Source organism: Carya illinoinensis, chromosome 14 (genome assembly GCF_018687715.1).
Source record: "Carya illinoinensis cultivar Pawnee chromosome 14, C.illinoinensisPawnee_v1, whole genome shotgun sequence".
Lineage (NCBI taxonomy): Eukaryota > Viridiplantae > Streptophyta > Magnoliopsida > Fagales > Juglandaceae > Carya > Carya illinoinensis.
In genome coordinates this window covers 10,286,369-10,300,274 of record NC_056765.1, presented here as the reverse complement: position 1 = coordinate 10,300,274, position 13,906 = coordinate 10,286,369, and the positions used below count along the sequence as shown (strand labels likewise).

The 13,906-nt window shown below is 33.1% G+C and overlaps 1 pseudogene; it reads right to left on the bottom strand.

Annotated features, from left to right (window-relative positions):
• Positions 1 to 270: 270 nt before the first annotated feature.
• Positions 271 to 2,044, bottom strand: LOC122294901 (annotated as a pseudogene).
• Positions 2,045 to 13,906: the final 11,862 nt, after the last annotated feature.

Sequence of the window (13,906 nt, the reverse complement as noted above, 5' to 3'; positions counted from 1 at the left end):
TCCGAAATGATATTTCATTTGAAATAATTTATTTATAAAATATTTAAATAAAATAATTATTCTATCACTATAATAACAATTAATTATTGATAGGACTATTATTTTTTTAACTTCTAATAAAAAAGTAAATATATCCCAACTTATTTTATACATGCAAACATATTTCAGATTCACAAAACTTACTTAAATATTTTAACTCAATGCTGTTCTTAGATAAACTCAAATAATATGATATATTCTTAATATATCAGATGTGTTTAGGTGTTGAGAATAACTTAATATTTTTTAATATACTCCATTATTATTTATTATTATTATTTTTTACATAATTTTTACTATTATTTATTATTTTTTATTATTATTTAATATTTTATTATTATTATTATTTTATTTATTCATTACTATTCATGACGTAACTCAATACCTCTCATCGCCCAGACCGAACCTAAATCTCTCCGTCCCAAAAATCCGAGACAGACTTGTAAGGGCCTTCGTCAGAGATGAATACACTCCCAGAAAATCCTTTGCGCTGTGGAATTCGGCTTATCTTCTGTAACTCATCCGAGCTCAGGTTCCAGTCAAATATCTCTAGGTTTTCTTTCATCCTCTCTTCGTTGAAGCTTTTCACAACAACACTTCCCTTGCTCATATACCCATCTTAATGAAATCTTCACACAAACAAATCAATAAATTACCATCATTCTTCAAACTAGATAGTTTTTTTCAAAGTACTCAAACCAAAAAAATTTTATTACATATAAATAAAGTCGCGTATTAATCTACGTATTAATACTGATTATTTCATACTTAAAAATTAAATTAACACTATTTTCAATAAAATCTACTTTTTTACCCATCACAATAAATTGATGTACATAGTAGTGCACAAGTATACTTGCAACTAGACTTTTCAAACCAAAAATACCCAAAAAAAGGAAAAAGAATATTCCCTGATTCTTCTAAATTTTTGTTCTGTTTTGAGAAGATAAGGCAATTTTTACCTGTGCAATAGTTCTTCCTTTAGCGTTGACAATCTCTTTTAGAACCTCACATTCCATTACCCAGTTTGTTCCCCAAGATGTTCCTTTGGCTCCCAAGGGAGAGTAGGCAGTGATATGTATACCCTTTTTCTCACAAAACTCTCTCAACTGCTTCTGTTGCCAATACGGATTCATCTCCATCTTTGCAAAATTAAACAAAAAAAACCACCAGATCATTGGAAACTGAAAAAAATTAAGAACCGCTTTTGTTTATTGGAAACTGAAAAACAAAATAAACGAAAAATATTAATTAATTAATTACTTGGTTGACGGCTGGATGGGTCTTTGCTGTGGAAAGGAGTGTTTCAAGCTTTTTCCGGGAAAAGTTGCTTACACCAATTGATTTGGCCAAACCTAGCTTTTGACAGTTCTCCACAGCTTCCCATACAGACTTTATATCCATCGGAAGGATGTCCTCTTTCTCAAAGGACATTCCAATTTCCCCCGTCTTCAAGCTTACCAGCATGTGAATCAGACACAGATCAACGTCCTCCAACTTCAGATTGCTGTACAAATGATATTGATAGCAAATTCACGCTAAATCCGTGAACGGAAAGAAACAGAAAAGGCCGGAGGAAAGAAATTAAACACCGGGGAAGAAAGAAGAGAAAAGAAGAAGGAAGAAAACAGATAGCAGATATATTTGTTCACGTTTATTACCTGAGAGTTTTCTGCATTGCAGGGAGGATACGATCGTGGTGCCCATCGTTGCACCAGAGCTTGGAAGTGATGAAGAGTTCGTCCCTGGATTTGATTAACCCAAGGCTTAGAGCATCTTGTATGGCTTCCCCTAGGAGCTGCTCGGACTGGTAAATAGCAGCCGAATCAAAGTGCCGATATCCGAGTTTGATTGCATGGCGGAAAGTTTCTTTCATGGTTTCAGAGGAGCTTCCGAAGGAATATTCGGCTGTGCCGAATCCAAGAAGTGGAATGGTGTTGCCATTTTGCAGGGTGAACTCTGGAATGCTGCTCATAGTTTCTCTGCTCTATTATCACTTGATGTCTTGCTTGTGTTGTAATATATTTAGAGCAATGTTGTAATATACAGTCTCATTTGGGACTGCAATATAGATATAAGTAATTTTATCTTTAATAAAATGTCTGTATGTGCAGTCTTTACTTAAGGATTGCAAATAAATTTTTTTATGGGAGCTGCTACGTACAGTCCCAAATTGGGACTGCATATACAGACCTCACTTAAATGAAACGATTCGTTTCATTTAAGTGAGGTAAACGACTGCGTATTGCTTTGATAGAAACGAGACCACCTACTGCATATTCTCCCGCGTATTGCTTTGGTAGAATCAGACCACCTCCTGCATTTTCTCCTCAAGCGTATTCTTTGATAGAAACCAGACCTCTTCATTTTCTCCTCAAGTGTATTGCTTTGGTAGAAATCAGACCTTCTGCATTTTCTCTTCAAGGAATAAGTAAGAACAATCGGCAGCCTCCTCCTCCACCAGATTCTCCTCCTCCACAGTTTGGTTCTAGTCCACAGGTTGTTCTTGGTGCTTGTATTAGGAAGTTGTTCTGGGTGCTTTTTTTTTTTTTTAATCATTCTAGGTGCATGCATTTGACTACTTTGATTCACAATCCTCACAAAACCAAGGAACATGTTCAGGCAGAAGTTACGGGCCATACATCCAAGCAATAGCTGCATGGACAAACAACCAAGAAAAATTCTATTTTTTCATGTTTCTATGCTAAACAAACAACCAAAAAGTAATTTTTTTTTAATCATTCTGGGTGCATGCATTTAACTTTGATTCAAAATGCTCACAAAACCAAGGAATTTATTCATCAATAGTTACGGGCCATACATCCAAGCAATAGTTGCATAAACAAACAAATAAGAAAAATTCTATTTTTTTTTTTTTTTTTTTTTTGTGTTTCTATGCAGAACAAACAACCAAAAAGCAAGCAGCTATCCTTTTCCATCGGAAAATTACAACCACTATGTGAAATCTGTTTTTATGAACATAAAACTTTAGGCAAATAAATTTCTACTGTCATATTTTTTATTTGCACGATATCTTTTATTGAGGAAAAAAAAATGGAGTAAAAAGAGTGGGCTGGTCCCCCAATTTTCAATGAGTTAAACCTTTCAGAAAAAGAAAGAAAAAAGCAAATCCAAATCCAATTTTATACACTGAAAAACAGCTTGTAGTATCAATTTTATACACTGAAAATATACTTGTAGTTTCAATTCCCCTGCTTGTGCTTTGTGATATTAGAATTAGCAAGTGTGGTGTTTTGTTTGGAACAAATGTAGTCTTTCTTGAACCAAAATTTTATACTTATTTAATTTTTTTTAATTTCATGTTATGTTTTAATATTGCAAGATTATTCTTGATGGAAAAAGAGGAAGAAAGCACATCTACTAGGCGATTGTTGTTCTTTTCTGAAAGTAGTACTTATATAAGTACCCCAAATGTAAGAGATGATGAGGAAATAATTGATGATCATGGGGTTTTAGAGCCAATGCTATGGAAGGACGATGATGATGGGGTTGTAGAGCCAATGCTTGGGAATGAGGATCATGGGGTTTTAGAGCCAACACCGATAAATGATGATGATGGGGTTTCAGAGCCAATGCCGGGAATGTTTTTTAAAACTGAGCAAGAACTCATTGACTACTATAAGCAATATGGGAAACAGATTGGATTTGGGATAATGACCCAAAGAAGTAAAAGGGAAAATGATGGAAGTGTTAGATATGTAACAATCGGTTGTGCTCGTGGTGGTAAGGCGAGGAACCGTAGTACCAACCTTTCTAAACCACGCCCGACAACGAAGACCGATTGTAAGGCAAAGATTAATGCCATCTTGGTTGGTGGTGTCTTACGCATAACTACTGTTCAAAATGCACACAACCATGCTCTAAGTCCACGAAAGGCAAGATTTTTTAGATGTAATCGAGCTATTGATGAGAGTGTGAAGAGGCGGTTAGATATTAATGACAAGGCAGGCATAGGTATGGCCAAAAGTTTTAACGCATTGGCTGTCGAGGCTGGTGGATTTGAGAAACTTCCATTTATTGAAAAAGATGCACGGAATTATATTGACAAGGCTCGACACCTTAGACTTGGAAAAGGTGGTGCTGATGCACTTCGTAGTTATTTTGAGAGAATGCAATATAAAAATGATGGGTTTTACTCATTGATGGATTTGGATGATGATGGACGATTACAAAATGTCTTTTGGGCCGATGCACGTAGTAGAGCAGCGTATGAGTATTTTGGGGATGTTGTGACATTTGATACAACATACCTCACAAACAGATATGGAATGCCATTCGCCCCCTTTGTTGGTGTCAACCACCATGGACAATCAATACTGTTGGGAGCAGGTTTGATATCAAGTGAAAGTACTGAAACTTTTATTTGGTTATTTGAGACTTGGTTGAAATGTATGGATGGGAGAGCGCCAAAAGCTATCATAACTGATCAAGACAGGGCCATGAAAAATGCTATTGCAATAGTTTTTCCAAACACTCGGCATAGATACTGTTTGTGGCACATAATGCGAAAACTACCAGAGAAGTTGGGATCACATGCTGAATATAAGTGTGGTTTGAAGAGTGCATTGCAAAAGTGTATTTATGATTCTCAAACTTCGGGCGAGTTTGAGAAGTCTTGGGAGGTGTTTCTTGACACCTATAATTTGCATGAGAATGCATGGCTTCAAAGTCTCTATAATGAGCGAATGTATTGGGTTCCTGTATATCTGAAAGATACATTCTGGGCTGGGATGAGCACAACTCAGAGGAGTGAGGGCATGAATGCCTTTTTTGATGGATTCGTACATTCAGGGACTACATTAAAAGAATTTGTCGATCAATTTGACAATGCACTGAGGAAGAAAGTAGAGAATGAGATGGCAGCGGAGTTTCACTCATTTAATGCCACAGTCCCATGTATATCTCATTTACCTGTGGAGAAGAAATTTCAAGAAGTGTACACAAATTCTAAGTTTAAGGAAGTACAGGCAGAAGTAATGGGAATTATCTATTCTCATTGTGTTCTCATCAAAACGGAAGGGGCGATTACAACATATCAAGTTAATGATCAGAGGCAAGTGGAAGACTGCATCAAACGATCAACTTTGCAGGCATACTTTAATGAAGATGAGTGTGAGGCGAAATGCATGTGTGGTCTATTTGAGATGAGAGGAATTATATGTAGGCATATTCTTGCAATTTTTGCTGCAAGGGATGTCCGAGTGTTGCCAGAAAAGTACATTATGGATAGGTGGAGGAAAGACATCAAACGTAGATATGCTCTCATTCGAAGCAGTTACGATGACTTGAGTGATAAACCAGCTGCTAGTAGGTACTCTAGTTTGATAAAAATATGTTATGAAGTAGCCACAAATGCAGCAGAAAGCGAAGATAAAACCCTTGACATGATACAGAAGTTACAGGCAATGAATTTGATTTACACTAAATCAATACCCCAGGCCATTGTTGCAAGTACTCATACTTCCATTGATGCTGAAATTGGAAGTTCAAAGAAAGTACTGAGTCCTCGCGTTGTTAGAGGCAAAGGGAGGCCCCCATCAAAGAGGAAACAACCTACAATAGAGAAGTTGCAAACCAAAACCAAAAAGGCCGGTGGCAAGCGACAAAGCAAAATTGTGAGAAGATTTAATTTTTGTGATTTTGATGTATTCAATTAATGTGATTTGATATACTTATGTTCTTTATGTATTCAAATGTAGGCAACTGCACGTCCGGAAGGTGTATTAAACCCAACAGATTTGGTAATACTGTCTGGGACACAAGAAAGTGTTGTTTCGCAAGTGCCTGGTACACAAGGAAACATTATTTCTCGGGTAAATATAGTTACTATTCCATTTTGTTTCTATGCTGAACAAGTATTGAGTTGTGCATGATTTTTACACAATATTTGAAACTACTTGTAGGTGGACTTCCACCATCATGGCCCTCTCGATAATTGATGAGAAGACATTGTAGATTGCTGCAATCTGTATATTTTCAGGTTTTATATTGCAAGACAATGGGTGCTGGTGTCATATCTCTCCAGAGCCAAGGCTGCAGTTTGGCACTTGATAGTGATATTGGAACTCCATTTTGGCATAACTATATTTTGGCATGATGGATTTGTATCTCTGTTCATGGATTTGTAAAAGTATAGTTCACATTGTAAAGAAGGCATTTTGGGTGTATTGTTGATGACATTAGATATTTTAACCATTTTATAATATTCTTAGTACTGAAAGCAAATCCAAATCCAAACTGTCTTACAAAATAACAACACTTTATAATATATTTTAAATATCACTGGTTACAAATAGTTTCATACAAAACTGCTAGGTTTGAATATTACAATATCACAGGTTACAAAGAGTTTCATTTGACCATGAAGCTCATCTCGTACAATTTGGATGTCCTCCCCCTTTTTTTGAATCTCTTCCCTTGCATATTGGACTTCTTCCTCCCTCTTTTTGAGTTCTTCCTCCCATTATTGGAGTTCTTCCTCTTTCTTTTGGTGATGATGTTATCTTTCCCAAACAACTTTTCCTTTATTTCTTACGTCGATATCTGCCCATAAAAAAGTAATCAATGTATGAGAAATTACAGTTAATATAACAATGTCTAAAAATAATAGTACTAAAACAAGAGTACTAAACTATGCTTCCCTCAATTTGTTTGCATTTTCCATTTATTCAATACAAAATAGTAAATGTATCCTGTGACTTTCTCAAGATAGTTTCTAACAAGATCTCCTAAATAAAGTCAAAAGGGCCAGTATTTTTAACAACCCTGCCTTACACTAGCTGATAGCAGTCTATACAAAACTTGTTAGCTCAAATAAGAAATAATGCAAAGACAACCCAATGCAATTTAATGAGTCTTCAATCTCATCTCAAGCACCCCAGGTATTGACAGTAATCACAATAATCTGCCTTCCATCCATTTCAAAGGGATTACTTGCTCTAACAACGTCTACAAGCATTACTTATATAAAAAACAAATTCTACAAGCATTACTTATATAAAAAATAAAAAACAACTTCTACAAGCATTACTTATTTAAAAAAAAAAAAAAAAATTCTGAAAGCATTGGCTTACTCTAAGGGAAAATGATTTACTAGCCCCTGTTTTTATAAGTCAAAATTCAGGCTTCTAGTGCAGTACTTTCAAAAAGGAGTCACAAAACTAGCACTTTACAGTGTTTAAACTCCAATTCGAAGAATAATTGCAAAATAAACCAAAAGTGTCGACCACAAACTTTTTGCTTGAGAGGCTAAAGCTCAATGAGAGGATCTCTGAGTCATGAGCACCTTGCCAGAATTTGAAGTAGGCTTTCCAATTTTCTCATAATACTGCTACTTATATTTACATTGGCCAAGTATTGGGTTAGCATCAGATTAAATACATAAACGTTGGCACCTTTGTAGTTAGTAACCATTTAAACAAGAGACCATTTATGCAACAATTTTACCTTGATGAGAAACTTGCCATCTGAACTAATTGCCCTTACTGCAGCAACCACTATGTAAAGTAAAAATTCCAAGTACTGTACAGATTATTAAAATTGCATAAGAGCTTAAAAGTAACCAAAAATCCAACTTTAAGCCCATCCCAAACTCAAGCTCAACAAATCTAAAAATGAAAAATAAGCAAGAGATCCACAGAAATCACAAGATTATTTCTTTTTTCTATTACCATTTCTGATGCAAAATAGCCCACAAGAATAATGCACCATTTCTAAACCAATCAAGCTCAGGTTATAGCATAGGCAATTTCTAAATAGCCACGGAAACCACAAGATTATTCGATTCGGCAGCATAAATAATCATGTGATGCTCAGGCAATAGTAGACTCAATTTATACACTAGATCAAGCTCATACCTTGTTATTTTTACTCCAGCTGACGAAGATGACTCCTCCACGACTAAGGTGACGACGACGAAGACAAAGGAAGGGGAAGGGGAAGGGGAAGGGGATGGACGACGATTCTGTGGAGGGGGAAGGGGACGATGGGTCTGAGAGGGGTTTTGGGCAGATTCAGTTGTTCTGAAAGGAAGAGGGACGGTGAAGGGGCGACGGCGAAAGACAAAATGTGAAGGGGGCAACGGCGAACGTCGAAGGGACTTGGGGCTTAAAGAGTGAAGTTTGAGGCACGAAGGGACTTCGGGCTTGAAGAGTGAAGGGGCTTAAAGTTGAAGAAAATGTAGGAGATCTGATTTCAATACGTAGTCGTTTACCTCACTTAAATGAAACGAACCGTTTCATTTAAGTGATGTCTGCATATGCAGTCCCGAATTGGGACTGCAAATAGAATTATTCTTTTTTTATATATTTATAGCGAGTCTGGCTTGCTCTTGTTGTAAAGAGTAACCGATCATCTTTGGTTACAAGGCTATAAAACTCAGTAAGATGTCAAAATTACTTCAATTTATCTCAAATCAATTATTGATTAAACTCATTAATTTTTTTAACTTTCAATAAAAAAAAAAATCCATCTTAATTAATTTCATACATTTAAACATATATCTCAATCTATTTATATTTAAATAAATCGTAGTGTGACTTACAAAATATTACCATTTACAAATCAACTGAGATAATTTGAAATTATTTTAACATCCAAACACAATCTTAATGTTATTACAATGCATAATTGTATTTCAGAAAATCCACCAATGTTATAAAATGAAAAATTTAGGAATTATTGTGGTTATAAATAGATTTTGTAAAAGTAAAATCATAAAGTGACGTTGCTAGCTTTATGTGATTCGTTAAATATATTTTATAACAAAAATAATTTTACAATATAAGATATCACATCAATTTATAAATTTATTTTTATGAAATTGTGGCTAAAACATGTCTAAAAACTATGGTTAAACTATTCGAGATTTTACACTTTTGGACCCTAATGGAAAAGTTTATAGCCCTTTAATATAGCTTTCTAATACATCAAGAATCGCATTAATTCGATATGTGAGTCTATACATATATATAACAAAATACTGTTTTTTTCCAAGGTATGTTATTTATACATGTTATAAGTCGAGTTTGGCAATATTTGTTTAGCATCATGAGTTTAAGATAACGCTTGGATGTTGAGGTCATCATGATCTGAGATTTTTGAATAATAATGTCTCGTGGGTCCTAATAAGATGTGTTTGAATATAAATAAATTAAGATATATGTTTAAATATATGAAATATATGAAGTAGGTTGAAATGAATTTAATTTTTTTATAAAAAATAAAAAAAAAATAGTAAATCTCATTAATAATTGATTTGGGATGAATTGAGCACACTCACAACAATCAAACACAACCTAAACGTATTATATGTATTTGGAAAAATCGCACATTCTAATTAATAAGATTATATCACACCATCTCATGTTTTTCATATATACGGTTAAAATACTAAATTATGTCCAAACTGTCTCATAACAAATTTCAGATTTTGACTTTTTGCAGTTTCCTTTTATGATTTTTTTCTTAAACCAAATTGCTCTCAAATCCCATGAAGTTTCTCCTTTGAATTTGACTGGGTTTTGACTTACTCTTTTATAAACTCTGAAATTAAACATAAAAAACTTGCTTAGAAGTATCCCAACATAAATAGAAACTCAATTCAAGAATACACATTAATTCATATGATTTCTATTCACATTTTAACATTTTAATCTAATAATAGGGTATTTAGAATGCACTTTCGCGCACTCATCAACAATCGTACCCTCTAAATCTTTATCTATGTCGAATAATATTTCTAAAGATGGAAACATAGGGATGGATTAGCAACAATTCCAATATTAGCGTCATTAAAGTCAAAGCAGACAAAAGTGTAATAACATCAGCAGCATCAGAATATGTACATCTAATATTTTCTTGAAATTCTAGAAAATCAGAAAATTCTAGATTACTCGACGACGTAGGGTACTGCATATATTAACATAATTACCAAGGGTGTTGTTAGGAAAAATGACAATGAGATTAAACAAATTCAAATGTTGCTTGTTGGATATGCTCAGACAAAAAAATTAGGATATGTAATACCTGGAATAACTCTTCAACTCATCTAAAATTCTCTGGATTACTCGGTGAATGGTAGGGGATATTCACATCAAATTGATGCTGCAATTAGTTACATTCATGAGCACGTCAAACACACTTTATTAAAAAATAAAAGACTTCAACATGCCAACTCCCATGGTAGACGTTTGGATTTCCGTATATATTTTAAGGGATTTTAATGATTATGAAGTCGACGTCGAAAGCTTGGGTGCCATTCCATCTTCCTCTTCTCCCATCTTTATCTAAAACTGAGAATGTGTTCCTCCGGATTAAAGGCAAAGCACTTAATACAAAATCTTAAAAGTGAAAAAAAGAAAAATAGTATAAAATATAGCAGTATAAATATAACAGTGCATATATACGTTGTTTCAGCACATTAAAGTTGTACAAGAAGCAAAAGAAACATTTCGGTGGCAAATTATATGGAAATACAGTCTCTCTTGAAGCAACAACTAGTCAAAGAATTACAATAGCATTAACCACATTTTGGTTGGTTGCTAAGAAAGTACGAGAATAAACCATGCATGATCAAACCACATTAAATTCAGTTTTTCATATTACAAGCTTATTCATTCACAAATTTAATAGCAATTTAACCAATACAATTTTAACAAGTAAAATAAAAAAGTCAATACATTACTGACAAGCTTCTTCATGACATTATTAACAATTTTCACAAGTTGTTTAACAATTTTAACAAGCTTCTTCATGACATTATTGACTATGATTAATTGGTGATGAGAATACCTAAAACATGGAGCCCAAATGCATGTCGGCATCAATTCAATACTTTAAATAAGTATAAATTGCACCAAAGTAACTATCAAATAATAATTTATTAACCATAAAAACTTCACGTCATTTTTGCCAAGATGTGGATAACTTTGATCTCATTACTGGTTGACCAAAGAATCAAAGATAAATGAACGAATAGGAGTTGCCATGGAAAAAACAATCATACGCTGGAAGACATTGCTAAGAAAACCTCAGCTGTAAAAGAAAATGACTAAAGGCAGCTAAGTAATACATGCATCATTTCACATCCCATTTCTAAAATGGCTTAGTGAAATTTCAAGTACCACTGTCTTGAAAATTGCTTAAGTCCATACAGTGACCTCTTCAATCTGTAGACTTTTTCTTCATATCCTTTAATTTGGAATCCTTCTGGTTCAATTATAAAGATATCTTCTTTTAATTTACCATTAAGAAAAGCTATCTTTACATCTAACTTATATAATTCCAAATTCATACTAGCAACAACAGACATGATTATCCTTACGGATATGAATTTCGCCACAAACGAACATGTATCTACAAATACTACACCTAGTTGTTGGGTATATCCATTGGCTACCAACCTTGCTTTATATCTGGTTGTTGGGTATATCCATTGGCTACTAACCTTGCTTTATATCTTTTCAAATTACTATTAACTTTAAATTTTCTTCTTAGAACCCATTTACACCCAATAGCCTTTCTATCTTTCAGAAGATTTGTTAACTCCCAAATATTATTTTTGTTTTTTGAATCTATTTCATCTTTCTTGGCCTCAAGTCATTTATCTAAATTGATACTATAATTGATTGCTTCAGAAAAAATTTTAGGATCATTTTCTAAATTTTTCAAACTGGTATTTAATTAGTGCATAATAATCTTGAAATAATATCGATGGTCATATGGTTCTTTTACTCCCATTGTATCCAACATCAATTCTTTAAGATTGATTTTCATCTAACTTTCTTTTATTCTTATTATTATGTATTTGAATAATATCAAAATTTTTATTGTCATTCTTTGTGGAGATCTGTTTTATTTAATAAATCTATCTGATCAACTGGAGTAATTAGGTTTATATTTTTCAAGAAAACGACATTCCTAATTTTTATCAATCCTCTTTCAGAATGATAAAATCTGTAGTCACTTCCGTTTTCTACATACCCAATAAACCTGCATTCTCAGGTTTTACTTTTTAATTTATCCCATAGTGGCATTAGGATAAACACTTGTGCCTTACAACTCCACACTTTGAATTTACTTACGTTTGGTTTATGTCCTGTCCATATCTCATAAGGTGTAAATGGTTTGCTTTGGTTTCAACTCTATTTAATATATATGTCGCAGTCGATAATGTTTCACCTCAAAAATGTGTTGGTAGATCAGCATATGTCATCATCAATCTCATAATATCTAATAGAGTTCTATTTCTTCTTTCTGCAATGTTGTTTTGTTGAGGTTTACATGGCATAGTATAAATGTGTCTTATACCATTCAATTTGTAGAAATCATCCAAATCTTCAAATTCATCTCCTCTATCACTATTTAAACATTTAATGGGCCTATACAATTGGGTTTCTACTTCTATTTTATATTGTTTAAATTTCTCTATTGCCTTAGATTTATTTTTTATTAAATAGATATACCCATATCTTGAATATTCATCAGTAAAAGTTATAAAGTATTCCATTCCTCTATAGGTTTTAGTTCTAAAAGGTCCACAAATATCAGAATGTACAATTTCAAGTAAATCTATATATTTTCAAATTTTTGAAAAAGATTTACTACTCATTTTTCCTTTGATACATGATTCACATATATCAAAATTATTTGAATTTATTTGTAGTATTAATCCACTTTTACACATTCTAATCATTTTATTTTTATTTATATGCCCTAATCTTAAATGTCATAAATATGTACAATCAGTAGACACATTCAAATAATCAGAAATAAATACTTTATTGATATCAATATTTAATATATACATATTGTGATCTTTCATGCCTTTCACTAATACATTACCCTTACTTATTACAATGGTTTCAGACTTAAACTCATCTGTGTAGTCTTTTTAATCTAATACATGCACTGATATTAGATTCCTACAAATACTAGGTACACATAATACATCACTTAGTAAAATAACGGAACCATTCACTTTAAATTTACATGTACCTTGCCCAAAGACATCGCAGTATGTGTTGTTACCCATGTACACTTTGTACTCTTCTGTTTGTTTATCTTCAAGTTGGACAAACATATCTTTGTTTTTGCATATATGTCTTATTGGCGCAGAGTCGACTTACCATGAATCTGATGTTGGTTCCACGAGCAATTACTTTTGAAAATGTAATCACAATTTTCTTTATCTTCTTGTGCTTTTTCTTTATTAAGACAATTATGATTTGTAATGTCCATTATTCTCACATTTAAAACAGTTTTCAGTAAATGATTTACTTTGTTTCTTTTTCAACCATTTCCTTTTCTTAAACTATTTTGGCTTGATCTTGTTCCATGTAGAATGCTTATTTTGAGCCATTAACAAATTAGATTATTCGCCATCTCTATTCCTTCTCTTCATCATTTCTCCTTTAAATACCCAAAGTACTGGAAGTGATATCATTGTTATTTCATTAACATATAGTATTTTCACTATGTGTTAATGAAATAACAATATGCATAATCCCAAGATGAAGGAAGACTATTAAGTATAGTTGTAACTTGCATTTTATCAGTGAGAGGATGACCCGCATCATATAGTTTTTTTGCAATCAACTCTATTTGAAGTACATGATCGCCAATATCATCATTTTATTTCATTCAATTTCGGTTATACTTATCTAATAATAACTGTATCTAAGTATATGATCTTAATACAATGCAAGATTAAAGCTTTTGCCCAAGCATTGTGTTCTTCCTATTTATCTTCACTTATCACATCACTTTCATTCCCATTTTCTACATTTTCTCATGACTTTGGTCTTGTCAATATATATAAGGTTTTTTTAGAGGTTAAAAGAAAAGT